Below are 21,164 nucleotides of genomic sequence, written 5' to 3' on the forward strand. Positions count from 1 at the left end.
TCGTGGGCAATGTTGCATAAACAGCATGAATATTCTACAGGTGTGGTATAAGTAAGCTTTGCTATTCCACTATTGGCCTCTCCCTTGGGGTTTTTTCCTGTCTTATAGTAGTAGTAGTTTTTATAGTAGGCGAGGTTGAAAAAAGACCATCAAGTCCAACCTATGTGTGTGATTATAGGTCAGTATTACATTGTGCATCCCTGTATGTTGCGATGGTTCAGGTGCTTATACAATAGTTTTTTGAAACTATTGATGCCCCCCCTGCTGAAACCACCACCTGTGGAAGGGAATTCCATATCCTTGCCGCTCTTACAGTAAAGAACATTCTACGCAGTTTAAGGTTAAACCTCTTTTCTTCTCATTTTAGTGGCCACGTGTCTTATTAAACTCCCTTCCGCAAAAAAGTTTTTTACCTATTGTGGGGTCACCAGTACGGTATTTGTAAATTTAAATCATATCCCCTCTCAAGCGTCTCTTCTTCGGAGAGAATAAGTTCAGTGCTCGCAACCTTTCTTCATAACTAATATCCTCCAGATTCTTTATTAGCTTATCATCAAAGGACATTGGCACATCCTAAGAAATTACAAGGATTTACGGAAAATTCTCCCAGACATACCACGGATTACATATAAGAGACCCGACATTATTTATAGGTTTTACCTACTTGATTAGAGCATACTGAAGCCTCACTATCGTACCAACCTAGCAGCGCCAATACCCCTGAACACACATCCTATTTAAGCTCACTGACCCTCATTGGAGGGTATTAACAGGGGGGCAGCAGCTTAATCACTCAGTCCTAGCGCGGATACATTACAATATCACTCCTTCATCACACACATTAGTGTGTACCTATTCTGCAGACATGGACATTTTCGGGTACATGAACAACAGGAACATAGACGTAGGAGGGATTTTCAACCAGGAACAGGTCACCACTAGACAAGATATGGATGGGTTGTTTAGACAGCTCAAGCACTCATTAGAGAAACAACTACGAGTGTGGTGGGACATAGCCACTTTGGAAACTTATGTCCGAGAAAAAATCACTCCGAGGAGATTAAGGTGGGACATTCACCCAAATGATCATCTGACCGAACCGGCTTTAACTGAAAAATGGTACCAGTTTTTTAATAAAAATGAAGGGGAACTCCTACAAGTCATCATAAAAAGAAGGCAGTTCAAGTTAAAAGGGATAGAAGCTCATATAGTGGAATTAAAGAACTCCTATTCTACCATTTGTGGGAAAACCTGATTATAAGGAAAAAGAATTACAATTACAAGAGTCCATCAAAAAATATGATATAGAAATTCAAACCAAAAAACAGAAAAAATTAAAAACGAGACGTGACTGATTATAAAATGAACAAGGTCTACAAGTGGCAAACAGAAGATGAACAACCCATAGATATAGACGAATTAAGTACAGAAGAAAGTTCTGAAGCTGACAGTGACGAACTAAACAACGAAGAAGAATTCAGTCGTCCTAGACTAAGGTTTTAAACACCTCCACAAAGGGAACAACGATCCCCAGATCCACCCAATTACCCTATGAGACATAGAGAACAAAGAAGTCCATATAGCGGAACGGGACATAACACACCAAGATACTCCAGAAATCCCAATCACCAACGAACTAATACTCCCAGAAGACATAGAAGTCCCTACGAAAGAGAACAAGATGGCAGACTGAATACAGGAACACGCCAAAACCAAAGGGCCAATAGGGGTTTTCAGAGGGCCAATCACCAAGACAGGCCGCCAGGTCGCTGGCAAACCAGACCCTCTTACAAAAATCCAAATTGGAGAGGGCACACGTGGAAGCAACGAGGACAAACTGGGGAGTACGGCACCCCACGAGACATCCAGAGAGGGCAGGAAGGAGCCGGATACCAGACACGCCAGCATACCCAAGATCCCCAAAGGAGACAAGGGAGAATGCAGGAATGGGAGAGAAATACAACAACTGAAGATTGGAATACAGTAAGAATCGAAGACCAAGAGGGAAGAGAGGGGGCAAGAAGAAAAAGGCAGAGAGAATATTAGGCCAGGGTATTTATAATTTAAGTGATGCCACTTTCTCCGAGGAGGAACTCAAGGTACTTGATTTGGGACTCAAATACGCCCCGGAGAGAAATATAGATCACTTTAATACGTATATTGACCTCCAAAAATTTTTAAGAAAAATTAATTTGAAGAAACACTTTGCCCTCAATCCTAACGAAACAATACAGGAAGAATCTACCTATAAACAAACAAAGCTTAAACATCGCTTGGTCTATAACCCACAAACAAAAGGAAACCAATGCGTGACTGCTTTCAAAAAAATGGTGGAACAGGATATTAAGCAGATTGCAAACAAAGGTAAAAAACATACACGGAACACATGGAAAACTATTAAAGAAATCTCCAAGAAGAAAGGAGTGGTTTTCAGACCAGCTGATAAGGGGGGGGGGGGGCTCGTTATTTTAAACATTAAAGATTATGAAAAGGAAATGGAAAATTTACTGAAAGTGGAAGGAACATACAAGAAGCTCAAAGGTAATCCAAAAATCCAGTATGATAAACTACTTCGGGCATTTGTGAAGAAGGGCCGAGATATGAATATTCTGACCAAAAAGGAATCTGAGTACCTGGTAACTGAAGCTACGAAAACACCGGTGATGTACCAAGTACCCAAAATTCATAAACGACAAGTGAACCTGCCTGGCAGGCCCATTATTAGTGGCATCAACTCGGTCTTTTCAAGATTAGGAGAATACCTCAACCAGTTTTTAAAACCTTTAGTGTCCCAGGGGAAGTCCCACCTTAAAGATAGCACCCAGTTGATTAAAGAACTACAAAACATCAACCACACAGGAAACCTTCTACTTGCTACTATAGATGTAGAATATTTGTACACCAGTATAAACCAAGAAGATGGCATAAAGGGTGTAGAAAAAGCCTTACATGAAAAATCTGACATGAGACAGGAACAAATATCTTATATCCTAGAAGGGCTCCAACTAGCGATGCAAAACAACCATTTCTGGTACAATAAAGAATATTACGTGCAAACAAGGGGAGTAGCCATGGGGGCTCGTTATGCCCCAAGCGTGGCAAACCTGTTCATGGATATGTGGGAACAGCAGTACATCTAAAATCAGCGGACCACGCAGATGAAACTGTACAGGCGATGCATAGATGATATCATCATTCTATGGGAAGGAACATCAGAGACACTAGAATCCTTTATGCAACAACTTAATCAAAATCGATTTGGCATCAGATTCACGGGCAAATGGCACAGGGAAACTATAGAGTATCTAGACCTGGAGATCTTCAAGAATGAGGAAACACTGTGTACCAAAACGTTTTTCAAACAAACAGACAGGAACGGATACATACCTACATCGAGCTGCCATCACCCAAAGTGGATATCAAATATCCCAAAGGGGCAACTCCTTAGAATAAGAAGAAACTGCCATAGAGTTGATGATTTTGACAAACAAGCAGATGTTTTACTCAAACGGTTCGAAGAGAAGGGTTATCATCAACCACAATTGTTGAAACTGAAAGAAAACATACGTAACATGGATAGAACAACATTACTCAATCCAAACCCAAAATCTAAAAGAAACTCTTATGACATGGCTTTCATAACAGGGTACAGTAACCAACACTGGCAACTGGAAAAAATCATGAAGAGATACTGGCCCATTCTAATGGAGGACAGAACGTTGGCAAAAATCCTGCCAAACAAACCTCATTTTATTTACCGTAAGGCACCAACTCTGAGGAACCAATTAGTACACAATGTGGTGAATCCACCGAAAACCGTGGAACTGTGCCCTGAATTAAAAGGATTCTACAGATGTCAGAGATCTCCCCTGTAAGAAGAGTAAAAAACAAATTCGAAGACGCCTCACTTTTTCATCGAACACTTACCACAAAGAATATCGTATTAAGAAACTCATCACTTGTAACAGCACGCACGTCACATACGTTGTTGAGTGCCCCTGTCAATTGCAGTATGTGGGACGGACCACTAGACCTCTAAAAGTCTGAATCAGGGAACATATAAAAAACATTCGAAAAAGGTTCCCATATCACAGTCTATCTAAACATTTTAGTGAAGCCCATAATGGAGATCCTTCCCAAATGATATTCTATGGAATAGACACAATACAAGATCATTGGAGAGGAGGAAACAGAAAAATAAAAATTTCTCAGAATGAGACCGAATGGATATACAGGCTGGGGTCACTGGCACCTAAGGGAATGAACCTAGACATCGACCTCAACTGTTACATATGCTACTATTAGAGCCTTATCATCACTAAAAAACAGACACAATCTAAACAGTAGTTATACCACACACGGTACTGGTCCTCTGTGGAATTTTCAACCTAAGCTGCAAATCACAGAGGTTGGATAAGAAATGTCGCAGGATAATAGTGACAACATTAGACCTGACAGTTATTACACAAACTATGTCAGGAACCTGTAAGTTGAGATATGTATATACCAATCTACCTATTTAGATACAGAGGTCAAAATCTAACCTCTAACTATCCTCCCAACCACTACAAGAATTTTGGGGGGGCCATTCATAATCCTTCGAGCACCCATATTCACTATAGCGGGATCCAATGATAGTGTATATGTGGCATATAAAGTTTATATAGTGAAGCCATTTTTTGTGCAAAGGAACTTTCCCCACATGTATATTAGATCTGGACCCCTGACCTCCTATATACTAGGGGACCCCTAAAGGAAAGCTGCCTATATTTATAACACAGGGGCAGTTTGTTTATAAGGAATAGAAAGGGTGTGATACAAGTCAAATAAGAAAGCACAGGACTTGCAAAAAGTTTGAAGTCCGTTCATCATTTTTTTCCTACAAAGTGGGAATTTAAAATATAAACCAAATAATCTGTCTTTCCCTTCTTCACGATGAGGGTTAAATGGCAACCATGAATAAATAGTACAAAATCTCTATCTTTGAGCATGCAGATGCATAATCCAGCTAGCATTTCTTGCATTTTTATATATATATATATATATATTTTATATTTTGTATTTCTTCTACCCTCGGGTATTCAATCACTCACACACTGACAGTTGAATCACAACTAGCACTGCTCATTTAGACATTTACCAACGGGGGAATATATATATGCAAACACACTAGGGAATACATAAGTGAACACCGAGCCCCCCTGGGCTGAGCATATAATATATTGTGAGGCACACAGTCACAGTGTGGTTATTTTAATGTGTAACTATGATGTTATAGAATGAGTACATTATATACTCGTGGAATGTGGTATACTAACCGGCATCTAAGTACCATTCCTGTCAGTAAAATTATATAGTAAATACTAAACTAGACTTTGGTCTGGCGCGCTGCCTTAATGAGGTCTGTATTAGACTATAGGCATTTTTAAAGTCATGCCTCTAATGGGTCTATTTTTATTGATGCTGCACGCATCTGAATGAGTAAGTACGCTCACCATAGATACATAAACATTGCCTAGACAGATCTGGCACATAATCCAGCGATCTGATTTGCCCAAGGGAGTACAGCCACTCCCTATAGGGAGGGACTTGGCTGCCGTTTATGATACAAATGCTAGTGTGAGGTGAAGGGCGGGTATCGCCTTTGAAAAAGTCCTATTCGACAAAACGCGTCAGGTGACTAAGCCGCAATCACGTCGCACGCACGTCACGCTTCTGGCACTTCCGGGTAAGGAGTTACGAGCCGTGGAGCGCAAACAGCCACACGTGCTACGCTACACCCATTGGGACTCTCTTAACAGACTTGTGCCCGGAAAGTGTACATAGAGGCGGACGACTGGACAACACTTGGTGTTTACCGTTAGCAGCTTAACGTTTTTTTTAGTTTTGTTTTACTTTTTATTTTAAATTATTGTTTCTGGATCTATTTTTTATTCAGTACTTAGTACGAATTTTGATAATAAACAAGTACAAGTACCTACAATACTGCCCTATGTGGATTTTTTTCTCTGTTTTCCTACACGTCCACCACCCATTGAGACAAGGAACGGTGCATTGGAGGAATACCATCTGACACCAAGCGTGGAGAGGACAACAACCGCCACCAGGTAGCCAACTGAAGCTCATTCAGAAAAGCTCTACACCCCCTTGAGGGGACATCGATCCGGTGAGTGGGGACCCAGCTGGGGGGATCGTGAACCACGCATGAGTGGGGAGACGGGAGAAATGGCTGCAGGAGTTTAAGGAATAGTTATCAACCCCCTGGAGGGCATTGATCTTACTGCCAAACCTAATGGAGGACTGCACTGTTTATTTATATATATTTTTTTCTGACTCATATGCCATAGCTTCTTGTTTGTTCTGTCCTCGGTCAGTAACATCAATTTCCTGGTGTCACTATAGTACGGAAGTTGGTGTATTGCTGGCACATTTTGATCTATGTGAGTTTTTAATAGAAGATCGTAATCTTATGGTGCTCATAGACCTGGACCTCTCGTTTGAGCTTAACTAGGTGCAGACCAAATATTAATTTGATGTTTTGTGGTTTATTATGTTGGTTTCAAAGTGAAGGCACTTATTAATACACAATATAATATTAACACATTGGTCACTGGCACAGATATCAGTATACAATCACGGAGAGATTCATATAGCCCATACTATTGGGATTCACGTTTTATTTCACCTCCATTATTTACTGGGGATTTCATATAGCACGGCTCACAAAAGCCTAAGTTTGGATACTAATAATTTTATTTTGAGATTTATGATACACAATTTTAGTATTTTACACTAAGGTCTGATATTACTAAATCCATTCTACCTTTATAACACTCGTCATCATCAGGAGACTGATTGCATATACTTGCTGGACATTAAGGCTGGGTTCACACTACTACACTACTTTCATCCTACTTTGCTCTGTGTTCAATGTTTTCCTATGAGAGCGTCTTGTAGCGTCCTACACAAGTCGGTCCGACTTTGAAAATGCTCCCTGTACTACTTTTGGTCCTACATTGATCATCCTACTTCAGGCCCATTGAATATCATTGAAGTCGGACCAAAGTAGTATCCTGTTCATGAAAGTAGGATGGATGTAGGATAAATGTAGGACCAATGTAGCAGAGCAAAGTAGGATGAAAGTAGTGTAGTAGTGTGAACCCAGCCTCATTCAATTTTTTTCACTGGGCACAGGAGTGACATCTAGTGGACAAATTGTATGCGACACATCTTTCTGCTTTTTATAGATAGCAATAAGGGAAGTTAAGCACGGTTTATTCCTTTTCTCCCTACTTCCATTTTTATTTTTATTTTTGGATTTTGATATATATATTTTTTTAATTCACACCAGAGTTTGAGGACACACGGGGTGACCACATCATCAACGGACATACGCAGTCGGACACTGCATATCAATAAAAGGGGAACCCATATCCTTGTGGTAGCTCTACCCATGAGCTAATCTCAGGAGGGGACCCGACATTATTTATAGGTTTTACCTACTTGATTAGAGCATACTGAAGCCTCACTATCGTACCAACCTTGCAGCGCCAATACCCCTGAACACACATCCTATTTAAGCTCACTGACCCTCATTGGAGGGTATTAACAGGGGGCAGCAGCTTAATCACTCAGTCCTAGCGCGGATATATTACAATATCACTCCCACATATAAGAGATCGCCTACACTAAGAGATCTGAGGGTAAAAGCAGTGGTGGAGCCACCCCCGAAGGGTTTCTTTCCATGCAAACACTGTTTTGCCTGTCGACAATCACATCGATTTCAGAAAAAAAGAACGGAATTTGTGGCTACAAACACAGGAGAATCCCATGAGATCAGGGATTTTATTGTCTGTCATACGGAAGGGGTTGTATACGTACTTCAATGTAGCTGTAACCTGCAGTATGTAGGAAGGACTATACACGTCCAGGGATGGAGGTTTGCTAGACAAGTTTTGGCATATTTTCTCCATCCTATACTGGTTATTCATTTATGAATTATTTACTAATTATGTTCTACCCGTTTTAGACTCTCCAAGCATCCTGCCCCTGAAGAGTGCCCTTAGACACGAAACGCGTCGGGCTAGTATGGATGCTATATATTCTGGGGTTTGGATACCACATGCATATTCTATGTTATTATATTTTAGTATTGGCATTGTACATGCCTTTTACCAGTTTTTCACTACTGTAATCATTTCGCTATCACTGTTAATTTGCTCTTTGTACATATGCTGTCATTGTATGCTTCCATTTATCCATGCACATTAGCATGTGGCACCAGGCCAGGCATTGCTGCACTTACTGTTGCGTTTATTGTACATGCACATTCCATGTGGTTTCAATATAAAGTAATGTCCTTATTCTGAGAAATATATGTTCTCATATACATGTTTTCCTGTATGTTGATGTATGCCTGCATTTCCATGAATAAATCTGTACTTTTATACCACTCCCACCCTGACTGCAGCCTCACTCAAAGTCCCCAATTTTTCCCTTACTATTTTTTTCTCTTGAATCAGGGATGGAGGTGCTATACTCATACACTTCATTTAAAGTCCCAAATTTCCCCTTCCCTTTCCTATACACGTCCAGGGATGGAGGTTTGCTAGACAAGTTTGGCAGTGTTCCCCTGCCATCCAAGAGGTGGAAATAGTTTGGGACAGGTTTCACTACCTGTCCCAGACGCAGCTTACTTAGGATTATTCCTGAGTTTTAGCATGTTTTAGCGGAATGCCATGAGTCTGGTATCCTTGGTATGGTCACTGCATGTTCATTGCCTTATATCTGTCTGCAGTTTGGGAGCTGCGACGCGCGTTGTGTGCTGCCCCCCTCCCCGTCCTCCTCCTCGCCCTTTGAGACGGGGGGTTGCCCGGTGGTGGGGTCCTCTCACATCTCGCGTCGGCGCCATGTGTTCCGCCCAGCCCGTGATGTCAGTTCTGACGTCACTACGCTGCATACGGTTTCCATCTCAGCGGACGATACCCGGACCTATGAGTGGACATTGTGAGCAGTTCTGCCCACTCCGACGCTCCTCCGGATTCACGTCCCGCCCATATGACGCTGACGGCTTAGTAGCATGCACAGCTGCAGAGTGGTTATATAAAGGCCCTCCCTCCACATTTAGTTTGCTACTAATCTGCCAGCCTGTTGCCATTTGATATTTCCCTCTGGATGCGCTAGGAACCCTGGACGCCACTATCAGGTTATTTTACCTACCCTTATATCTGGGTTGGCTGTCTTCGGTTTGGCCCTAATACCTACTGATTTATTTATTCTCTATTTTCATTTGTTTCATTAGACTCCAGTTGGCTACCTGCTATGGTCCATATACTATATGCATACCTGGCTTGGCGCTTATTTTGCCTGGGGAGGTCGCCTGCCGTCCCTGCCCTGTGTGAGCTGCAATGCCGCCACAGCTCCCCTGGCGGACATATCCTTTTGGCCATGGCTCCATACACTCCATACCTGTTTACCTTAGACCATATGTGAGTACTTTAGGTGGATATATATTTTCTCCATCCTATACTGGTTATTCATTTATGAAATATTTACTAATTATGTTCTACCCGTTTTAGACTCTCCAAGCATCCTGCCCCTGAAGAGTGCCCTTAGACACGAAACGCGTCGGGCTAGTATGGATGCTATATATTCTGGGGTTTGGATACCACATGCATATTCTATGTTATTATATTTTAGTATTGGCATTGTACATGCCTTTTACCAGTTTTTCACTACTGTAATCATTTCGCTATCACTGTTAATTTGCTCTTTGTACATATGCTGTCATTGTATGCTTCCATTTATCCATGCACATTAGCATGTGGCACCAGGCCAGGCATTGCTGCACTTACTGTTGCGTTTATTGTACATGCACATTCCATGTGGTTTCAATATAAAGTAATGTCCTTATTCTGAGAAATATATGTTCTCATATACATGTTTTCCTGTATGTTGATGTATGCCTGCATTTCCATGAATAAATCTGTACTTTTATACCACTCCCACCCTGACTGCAGCCTCACTCAAAGTCCCCAATTTTTCCCTTACTATTTTTTTATTTTTTTGGACTAAAAGGGCCCTCAAGGTTAGGATAAAAGAGCATGTCCAGAATATTTTTAATGGCTTTCCTAAACACAACGGGCCAGATTCAGATACAAATGTGTATCTTTAGGCGGGCGTAGCGTATCTCCTATACGCTACGCCGCCGTAACTTTGTGAGGCGAGTGTGGTATTCAGAAAATTATGCGCCCGAAGTTACGGCGGCGTAGCGTAGAAGGGCCGGCGTAAGCTCGCCTAATTCAAAATAGGAAGATGTGGGCGTGTTTTATGCTATTTAAGTGTGACCACACGTAAATAAAGTTTCCCAGTGCGCATGCTCCCAATTACGCCGCAAATAGTCAATGCTATAGACGTTAATGTATCTTATGCAAAGCCCTAGTCGCGAACTACTTATGCAAATGACGTAAACGACGCATAATTCGACTCTGGCCCGACGTCCATACTTAACATTGGCTACGCCTCATAAAGCAGGGGTAACTTTTCCCTGGAAAAAGCCTTACGTAAACGACGTAAAAAAATGCGCCGGGCGGACGTACGTTTCTGAATCGGCGTATTTACCTAATTTACATATTCGACGCGGAAGTCTTGGGAAGCGCCCCTAGAGGTCAGCGTAAATATTGCACCCTAAGATACGCCGACGTAACTCCTTTCTGAATCCGGTCCAATGTATCTAGACATTTTGATCGTGTACATAATAGGGATCCGACCCAACTACAATTTTGGGGGATTGAAAAGTACAACAAATCATGGAGAGGTAGTCATAAAGTTAGAACTATTAGCCAAAAAGAGTCTAGATGGATACACACTATGGCCCGGATTCAGAATGCGCGGCGCAACTTTGTGCGGGCGTAGCGTATCCCAGATACGCTACGCCGCCGTAACTTAGTGAGGCAGGTTCTGTGTTCAAAAAGAACCTGCGCCCTAAGTTACGGCGGCGTAGCGTATGTGGTCCGGCGTAAGCCCGCGTAATACAAATTATCCAGGCAGTGGGCGTGTTGTATGTTAATGAATGGTGACCCCACGTAAAGTACGTTTTTTACTAACGGCGCATGCGCCGTCCGTGGACGTATCCCAGTGCGCATGCTCCAAATTACGCCGCAAAGCCTCATTGGTTTCGACGTGAACTTAACTTATGCCCAGCCCCTTTCACGGACCACTTACGCAAACGACGCAAAATTCTACGCTGGCCCGACTTCCATTCCTAACATTGGCTACGCCTCATATAGCAGGGGTAACTTTACGCCGGAAAATGCCTTACGTAAACAACGTAAAAAAAATTGCCGGGCACACGTACGTTTCTGAATCGGCGTATCTACCTAATTTACATATTCTACGCGTAAATCTACGGAAGCGCCACCTAGAGGCCAGCGTAAATATGCAACTAATATACGACAGCGTAAGAGACTTACGTCAGTCGTATCTTAGCCAAATTTCGGCGTATCTTGCTTTCTGAATACAGAAAGAGGATACGCCGGCGCATCCTAGAATTTACATGGCGTATCAATAGATACGCCAACGTAAATTCTTTCTGAATCTGGGCCTAAGAGAACACTTGTACCAGGGGGAATGAACGTTGAATTTGATTTCAATTGTTTTCTAAGCAATTTTTGATATATTTCCTTCATTTTCAGTGTACCTATGTGTGATGTAGATTTTATGTACTGGTCCTTGTAGTTTAGTACATTATCATCATACGACAATTCAGATGTGCGATCACCACAGGATTTTAAATTATTGGCTGTTTTTAAATATTTTTATTGACTTATTCAATATAACCCCTTTTTTTAAGGTAATATTTTAATGCCCATTTACCTATTCAGAATGTATATGAATTTAAATTTTTTATATATATTTATTAATCTATTTTTGATGCTGATGTTTCAAGTAAATACATTCTGGGCCATATTCTGAGTAAAGTTACGATGGAGTATCTCAGGATACTCCATCGTATCTCTCTTTTTTGGCCAGTGTATCTATGCGAGTGATTCTTAGAATCATTTTCGCATAGATACGCTGAAGATCCGACATGTGAAAGTCACTTACACTGTCGGATCTTAAATGTAATTACTCCGCCGGCCGCTAGGTGGCGTTTACGTTCAGGTCTCATTTGTTTATGCAAATGAGCCTGATACGCCGATTCCCGAACGAATTTGCGTCGCGTAACCGTCGCTTACGTCGTTTGCGTAGGCGTAAGGTTACCCCTGCTATATGAGGGGTAACCTTACGCCAGTCCCACGTAGGCCATGTTAAGTATGGTGTCGGGTCCGCGTCGTGTTTTCCCGTCGGGTACGTCATTTTACTAAGTCGTTCTTGAATACGACTTTACGTCAATGACGCACACGTCGGCGTCATTTTACGCCGAGAACTGGAGCATGCGCACTGGGCTATTTTAAGCCCGGCGCATGCGCAGTTTGTTAGAATCGGGGGCGCGCTTAATTTAAATAGAAGCCGCACCCTTGGATTTACGCAGGGATACGCCGGGCCAAATACACTACGCCGCCCCAAACTACGGAGCAAGTGTTTGGGGAATACAGCACTTGCTCCTGTAGGTTGGGGCGGCGGAGTGTAAATGGCTTAAGCGCCGCCCGCCGAAAATGTAAGAGAATATGGCCCTCTATCTATTTTAGTTTATGTCAGCGAATGCGTTTCTATATAGGAGGTATACTTGGATTGTACCTGCCTATGCCTAATTAGCAGCCGTGGGGTTGCTGTCTTCATTACACATTTCAGTAACCGTCACAAATTAATTCTATTAGGGATGTCCATTAGGTTAAAAGCAGCTCTCGCTGGCCGAATTTCAAGTTAATGGCCACGATATATGAGATATGCTAGATAACCAATAAAATGGCCGCGCTATTAGATATGCAGCGGACTACAACAAAATGGCCGCAAACTCACTCTACCAGCTAAACGGCTCTACCAATCAGGTTCCCCAGATGAAGACATGTGACCGTGTTGTAACGCGTAGGGATTGGCTGTGGACAGACGTGCACCTGGATTGACGTAAGAAGGCGCAAAGGACGCCGCTGTTCAAGTTTTAACATTGCACCCATTTTTTATTGTTGATGTAGGCGCATATACACCCAAATAAACGTCCCCTTATCTTTGATATTACACCATTGGAGGTCTTTCTCTGTCTTCTCTCCCTCGGCCCCCTATTGGAGCCCTAATAGGGATTAATTGAGGAATTGTTTGGAGTAAGCTGTGGTATTACATATGAAGTCTGCAGGAAGTCAGAAAGATACCAGTGGAAGTGTATAAAGTGGGAATACCGTTTGATTTATGGAGGTGAAGCTCTTTATGGATTTCCTTGTTGCTGAATTTATACATATATGAGGTGAGAGTTCTGAGAGACCAGACACGCTGGGGATCAGACCACTTATTCATTTTTTTTTGTACACAGATCGATGGACATTTAGTAAAATATATTTTTTCAATTTATTTCTATATTTTATCTATTTTTTCTGTTCTCCTTTTTGGCAGTATATCTGCCTTTTATATATATATATGGACAATTTTTTTGGTGTTTTACACATTTTTATCATTACATATCACTGTTATGCCACGTACACACGGTCGTTTTTCAGCATGGAAAAAAATGTCATTTTTCAGCATGTCCAAAAAACGACGATTTTACAACTTCATCATTAAAAACAATGTGGGTTCCCCCCCCAGGAGCATACCAGGCCCTTAGGTCTGGTATGGGTTGTAAGGAGACCCCCCCACGCCGAAAAATTTACGTAGGGGGTCCCCCTACAATCCATACCAGACCCGTATCCAAAGCACGCTACCCGGCCGGCCAGGAATGGGAGTGGGGACGAGCGAGCGTCCCCCCCCCTCCTGAGCCGTGCCAGGCCGCATGCCCTCAACATGGGGGGGTTGGGTGCTCTGGGGCAGGGGGGCGCACTGCGGGCCCCCCCACCCCAGAGCACCCTGTCCCCATGTTGATGAGGACAGGACCTCTTCCCGACAACCCTTGCCATTGGTTGTCGGGGTCTGCGGGAGGGGACTTATCGGAATCTGGGAGTCCCCTTTAATAAGGGGGCCCCCAGATACCGGCCCCCCACCCTAAGTGAATGGATATGGGGTACATCGTACCCCTATCCATTCACCTGGAGGCAAAAAGTAAAATGTAGTAAACACACAACACAAGGCTTTTTAAAATATTTTATTATTCTGCTCCGGATGCCCCCCCTGTCTTCGTTATTAGCTCAATTACCAGGGGGGGCTTCTTCTTCCCCTCTCCGGGGGCCTTCTCCGCTCTCCGGGGGGGCTTCTCCGGACTCCGGGGGGGGCTTCTCCGCTCTCCGGGGGTCTTCTTCCATCTTCTCCCCTCTTCCGCTCTTGACTCGGCGAACCCCGGTTCTTCTGCAGCTCTCCGGTGCCTTCTTCTTCCGCGCCGGCTGCCTGCTATGTTTGTGTGTTAGCTCGATTTCAAACAGGCAGCCGGCGCGGTCTTCTGTGGCGTCAGGGTCTTCTGGTCTTCTGTTCTTCCGATGTTGCCTCGTCGCCGGTTGTCGCTGTAATGATGGAAGCGCGCCTTGCATCCCATTTATATAGGCATCACCGCCCATCATGCTCCGGTAGGTACCCACGTGGTGGGTGCCTACCCACGTGCACCCACCACGTGGGTACCTACCGGAGCATGATGGGACGGTGATGCCTATATAAATGGGATGCAAGGCGCGCTTCCATCATTACAGCGACAACAGGCGACGAGGCAACATCGGAAGAACAGAAGACCAGAAGACCCTGACGCACAGAAGACCGCGCTGGCTGCCTGTTTGAAATCAGCTAACACACAAACATAGCAGGCAGCCAGCGCTGAAGAAGAAGGCACCGGAGAGCTGCAGAAGAACCGGGTTCGCCGAGTCAAGAGCGGAAGAGGGGAGAAGATGGAAGAAGACCCCCGGAGAGCGGAGAAGCCCCCCCGGAGTCGGAGAAGCCCCCCCGGAGAGCGGAGAAGACCCCCGGAGAGTGGAAGAAGAAGCCCCCCCTGGTAATTGAGCTAATAACGAAGACAGGGGGGCATCCGGAGCAGAATAATAAAATATTTTAAAAAGCCTTGTGTTGTGTGTTTACTACTTTTACTTTTTGCCTCCAGGTGAATGGATAGGGGTACGATGTACCCCATATCCATTCACTTAGGGTGGGGGGCCGGTATCTGGGGGCCCCCTTATTAAAGGGGACTCCCAGATTCCGATAAGCCCCCCCGCAGACCCCGACAACCAATGGCAAGGGTTGTCGGGAAGAGGTCCTGTCCTCATCAACATGGGGACAGGGTGCTCTGGGGTGGGGGGGCCCGCAGTGCGCCCCCCTGCCCCAGAGCACCCAACCCCCCCATGTTGAGGGCATGCGGCCTGGCACGGCTCAGGAGGGGGGGGCGCTCGGGGGGGGGGGGGGGGGGGGGGGGGGGGGGGGGGGGGGGGGGGGGGGGGGGGGGGGGGGGGGGGGGGGGGGGGGGGGGTCGCGTCCCCACTCCCATTCCTGGCCGGCCGGGTAGCGTGCTTTGGATACGGGTCTGGTATGGATTGTAGGGGGACCCCCTACGTCAATTTTTCGGCGTGGGGGGGTCTCCTTACAACCCATACCAGACCTAAGGGCCTGGTATGCTCCTGGGGGGGAACCCATGCCGGTTTTGAATTTAAAAATTGCCGTGGTTTTTTGCCCACACACGATCATTTTTTACAACACGAAAAATGACATTAAAAAATGCAGCATGTTCAAATTTTTTCAGAAGCCGAAAAACGATGTGAAGCCCACACACGATCATGCCAAAAAATGACCGTGTGTACGCGGCATTATTGTTTGATTCACTTCATTGCACTACCATTTATGCGTGTATAGATTATGCGCGAGAACCTTGTTCTTATATACCTTTATTAGCTTTGTTGCCCTTCTTTGCATGTACTCGCTCCATTTCCAGTACATCCTTCCTGAGGACTGGTGCCCAGAACTGGACAGCATACTCCAGGTACGGCTGGACCAGAGTCTTGTAGAGTGGGAGAACTATCGCTTTATCCCTGGAGTTGATCCCCTTTTTAATGCATGCCAATATTCTGTTTGCTTTGTTAGCAGCAGCTTTGCATTACATGCTATTAGTTCACCCCCTAGTGAGTAGATTTCATTCATATTTTTTCCACCCAAATGCATTATTTAAAATGTTTCTACATTAAACCTCATTTGCCATGTAGTTTCCCACCCCATTCATTTGTTCAGATCTTCTTGCAAGGTTTCCACATCCTGCAGAGAAGTTATTGCCCTGCTTAGCCTAGTGTCACCCCGCAAATATAGAGATTTCACTTTTTACCCCATCCTTCAGGTCGTTTATTAACAAATTAAATAGGATTGGTCCCAGCACAGAACCCTGGGGGACCCCACTTCCCACCCCTGACCATTCCAAGTATTCCCCATTTATCACCACCCTCTGAACTCGCTCTTGTAGCCAGTTTTCAATCCATGTACTCACCCTATGTTCCATGCCAACGGACCTTACTTTGAACAGTAAACATTTATGGGGAACTGTGTCAAATGCTTTTGCAAAGTGCTGATACACCAAGTCTACGGTCCTTCCTTTATCTAGATGGCAACTCACCTCCTCATAGAAGGCTAATAGATTGGTTTGGCAAGAATGATTCTTCATGAATCCATGCTGATTACTGCTAATGATACAGTTTCCATTACTAAAATCTTGTATATAGTACCTTACAGGGATGGACTGGCCATTGGGACTACAGGGAGTTTCCCGATGGGCCGATGGCTCAGTGGGCCGGCTTCAGTGACAGCGGACCCCTCCGCTCCCCTGTCTCTCCCTTCCTGCAGCGCTCACCTCCTCTCCATCCCTGCAGCGCTCACCTGGGGGGAACAAAGAATCAGGGGGAGTTCCAGAGGAGCAGGGGGGACTCAACAGATATGGCCTGGAAGTTTCTCACTTCTGCCTAATCTTGTCCCATAAATGGGGGCACCAAACTGATTCTTTGCCCCGGTTGAAATAATGTCTAGCTTCCCCACTGGTACTGCCTATAAGAGTACCAGTACCAGCCGTTCTACTCTAATAAAGTAGAACAGCTAGTGACTAGTGAAGGGGGAGAGGGGGCTTGGGTGGCCTGGGGGAGGGGGGTGCGGGAGTTGTCCGGCCACCATGGGAGAGACCTGTCAAAGTGGGCCAGTCTGGATGAAGTCCAGGGCCAAATTTTTGTCCCAGTCCAGCCCTGGTACCTTATCGTCCCCTTCAAGAGCTTGCATACTATTGATGTTAGGCTAACTGGTCTGTAAATCCCAAGGATGCATTTTGACCCTTTTTTAAATATTGGTGCTACATTGGATTTTTCTAATCATCGTCTGATGCAAGTATGTCTCCAGTATAAGGAGACAAGTGCAAAGCCGTTGGAGCCTGGTGGAATGCAGATGCTCTGACTGTCTTAAATAGAAGGCAGTTTTTTGTAGCACTGCAAGCCTTTCAGGATCTTCCTCCAAGTCTACTTACTGGGAAAACAGATTAGTTAGGCAAATTATTTTCCAACAACAAGTACCTCAACTAGTATTGGCTCTATGGGGCATTCCAGCTGTAGTTCTCACAGAGAGTCCGTAACCCGCAGCTTCTGGTATTTGCAACAATGTAAAAAGGTGAAGGGATAGAAGATGGATTTGTGGTGCCAGGTTTTTTTCTATTGGTGTTTTTCTTCCTCAAATGTCCTTGAATATGAAGATTCTTCGATTGAGTTGGAAAAAAAGTTTCTGAAGGCACCTGCTGAAAAAGTTTTACATGGAGAGCCAAGGAGAGAGAAAGCTGGAGTATTTGTGCTTAAATGTGTTTTCTGGATTGGGGCTGCACTACTACACCTGATCACAGGCCACCAGTCCACCAAAGGCCACAAGGTCATGGCTGCACAACACAGTTAGTTAAAGACTGCCACCCATCTCCTGGCTTAGATGGGACCTTGCTGAAATTGCAGTGTCCAGGTCTGTGTCACCATAGGACTTCAAGGCCCAGTGAGCTTGGAGAGGAAACTTTTTCACCCAGAACATCTGCTGCTTAGCCCAGAGTGAGAGCTACAGTGTCCGCTGCTACCTACGTCCAATACTAAGAACAGCTCCTTACAAGATAATGCCGCTAACTTAGGGACCCTCTTTCTTCTGTAGTGCTAAGAGATTAAGGTCCCAAGGGGACACAAGAAAGTCCGTAGATGGAGACATTTATCTACTAACTATAAATTTCAAAGGAGTGCAGCGCTAAATGTAAAATTGAGTTGATGCATAAAAAGCAAATGGGTAATGAAACCCTGAATCAAAATTGACAAACACAATAATCAATGATATATGCAAATATAAATACTCATGATGAACACTCAAAAAAAAAAAGAGAAAAGAACAAAAAAGAAAAAATGAGTGTTGTGAATAGAAAACTAAGGCAGAGTCCCATTCAAAATATTTTAAGAAAGGTCCATGTGAAGGGTTAACTTCCAAAGTGTATCCAGGTGATTCCAAATAAAATAGTGTACGACACCAATCTTCCCAAAAGAACCAAAACGTGTCTTCAAACACCCATAAGTGTGGTTGCCTGCTTACCGGAAAGGGCGACTGTTTTAAACCAGTCTCGCCAAGCTCAGGGATATAGGTCTCCCCAAAACCGATCTGGACAACGACTATTGGATCAAAGGGTAGCTCCAACAATGACCCAAGGGTCAAACAAGAAGATAAGGAAGTCCTGAAGAAGTCACGTGACCAGTGACACAACGCATCGAGTGGTGCCTTGTGATGTCAGTTCCGGCGGTGTTTTAACAGAAGTACGCTGTTCTTTGTTTCCTTTGAGCGCCATTTATACAAGAAGTGCCATTCCTTGGAGCGAGCTGTTCTCTCTATATGTGGAAATACCCAAGATGTTTTGATGCCAAGTTTTGGACGTAGTTCTTTGTCTTCGCCTGGAACCTGGGTGTCTTTACAGGTCCATCAGCAGGATTCCTTATCTGACTATCTGATGAGCCTTGTTTGACCCTTGGGTCATTGTTGGAGTTACCCTTGGATCTATTAGTCATTGTCCAGATCGGTTTTGAGGAGACCTATATCCCTGAGCTTGGCGAGACTGGTTTAAAACAGTCGCCCTTTCCGGTAAGCAGGCAACCACACTTATGGGTGTTTGAAGACACGTTTTGGTTCTTTTGGGAAGATTGGTGTCTCTCTCACTATTTTCTTTGGAATCATCTGGATACACTTTGGAAGTTAACCCTTCACATGGACCTTTCTTACTATATTTTGAATGGGACTCTTTTTGAGTGTTCATCATCAGTATTTATATTTGCATATATCATTGATTATTGTGTTATTCACATCACTTTTCACCTTATAGAGCAGCGTCAGCCCTAGGGCTTTTCTTTTTTTTATCTACTAACTCTACAAAGAAGTGAGAGACCAAAGGTCTCTGAAAGAGAAAGGCTAAGGCTCATATTGGGCCTTTTAAAGGTACTCAAAGCCAGATGCTGATCCAGACCAGACTAAAGGAAAGACCAGGATACATTCCACAGAGCTCTTTCTGGGATAATAGTTCCACTACATGTGTGATGGTAGACTTTGTGGGAAGTCGGTTTCCTAGCCTGAGCATTTGCACGAGTATCAGTAATTGTGCAAATGCACCAATACTTAAATCCGATACCTGCTGGCTCAGTTTTTTAGCTGGCAGTGGGATTCTTCTGCATTCTTTTGTGTATATTTCAGTTGTCTGCAGGAGAAGCCCACTGACAGCTGAAAAACTGAGCCAGCAGGTATCGGATTTAAGTACTGGTGCATTTGCACAATTACTGATACTCGTGCAAATGCTTAGTATGGGCACCAATACCGGTATCGGTACAAACCTTGGGCTAGATTCAGGTACGAGATACGACGGCGTATCTCCAGATACGCCGCAACTCAGAGATACGACGGCGTCATATCTATGCGCCTCTTTCTTAGAATCAGTTACGCATAGATTTGACTAAGATCCGACCGGCGCAAGTCTCTTACGCCGTCGTATCTTAGTTGCAATTTTACGCTGGCCGCTAGGTGGCGCTTCCGTCGATTTACGCAAGGAATATGCTAATAAGGTAGATACGCCGATTCACAAACGTACGCCCGGCGCATTTATTTACGTCGTTTACGTTAGGCTTTTTCCAGTGTAAGCTTGCTCCTGCTATATGAGGCATACGCAATGTTAAGTATGGACGTCGTTCCCGCGTCGAATTTTGAAAATTTTATGTCGTTTGCGTAAGTCGTTCGCGAATAGGGCTGTACGTAAGTTACGTTCACGTCTAAAGCATTGACGATTTGCGGCGGAATTTCGAGCATGCGCACTGGGATTCTTTTACGAACGGCGCATGCGCCGTTCGTAAAAAACGTCAAATACGTGGGGTCACACTAAATTTACATAAAACACGCCCACATCATCCAAATTTGAATTAGGCGGGCTTACGCCGGAGCACATACGTTACGTCGCCGTAACTTAGGGCGCAAGTTCTTTCTGAATACGGAACTTGCGCCCTAATTTACGGCGGCGTAACGTATCGGAGATACGATACGCCCGCACAACATTACGCAGGGCTATCGGAATCTTGGCCCTAGTATTTACATATTCTTACTAAGAACAAGATATGTCTCTATAAACCTACTCAGATTCGGTACCTCAGATCAAAAGAAAGTCCTTAGTAGAACAGTTTGGTACATTGGGCCCTAAAGGTGCCCAACTAAATTTTTTCCAACTATTCTTTGTTTCTTCTTACCTGTTTGCAGTTCTTTTAGTTGTCCATCCAAGGCTTTGGAATTCTCTTTGGGATCTGAGGAAAGAAAAGTTGATACTGTTGAAGGATTTAGAGTAAGGGCAATGAAGTATTTTCTTTGCCAACTGCAAAAAATGTATTCCTTGATTTTTATTTTTATTCAGAATTTGTAGTTTTTTTAAATTCTGGGTGCTCCTCTTAGATTACTGTGACATCACTTTGAGGGAGGGACAGTGGGCCAGATTCACAGAAGAGATACGACGGCGTATCTCTGATACGCCGTCGTATCTCTCAGAGTATCTATGCGACTGATTCATAGAATCAGTTCCGCATAGATAGCCCTAAGATCCAACAGGT

This window comes from Rana temporaria, chromosome 8 (assembly GCF_905171775.1).
Source record: "Rana temporaria chromosome 8, aRanTem1.1, whole genome shotgun sequence".
Taxonomy (NCBI): Eukaryota; Metazoa; Chordata; class Amphibia; order Anura; family Ranidae; genus Rana; species Rana temporaria.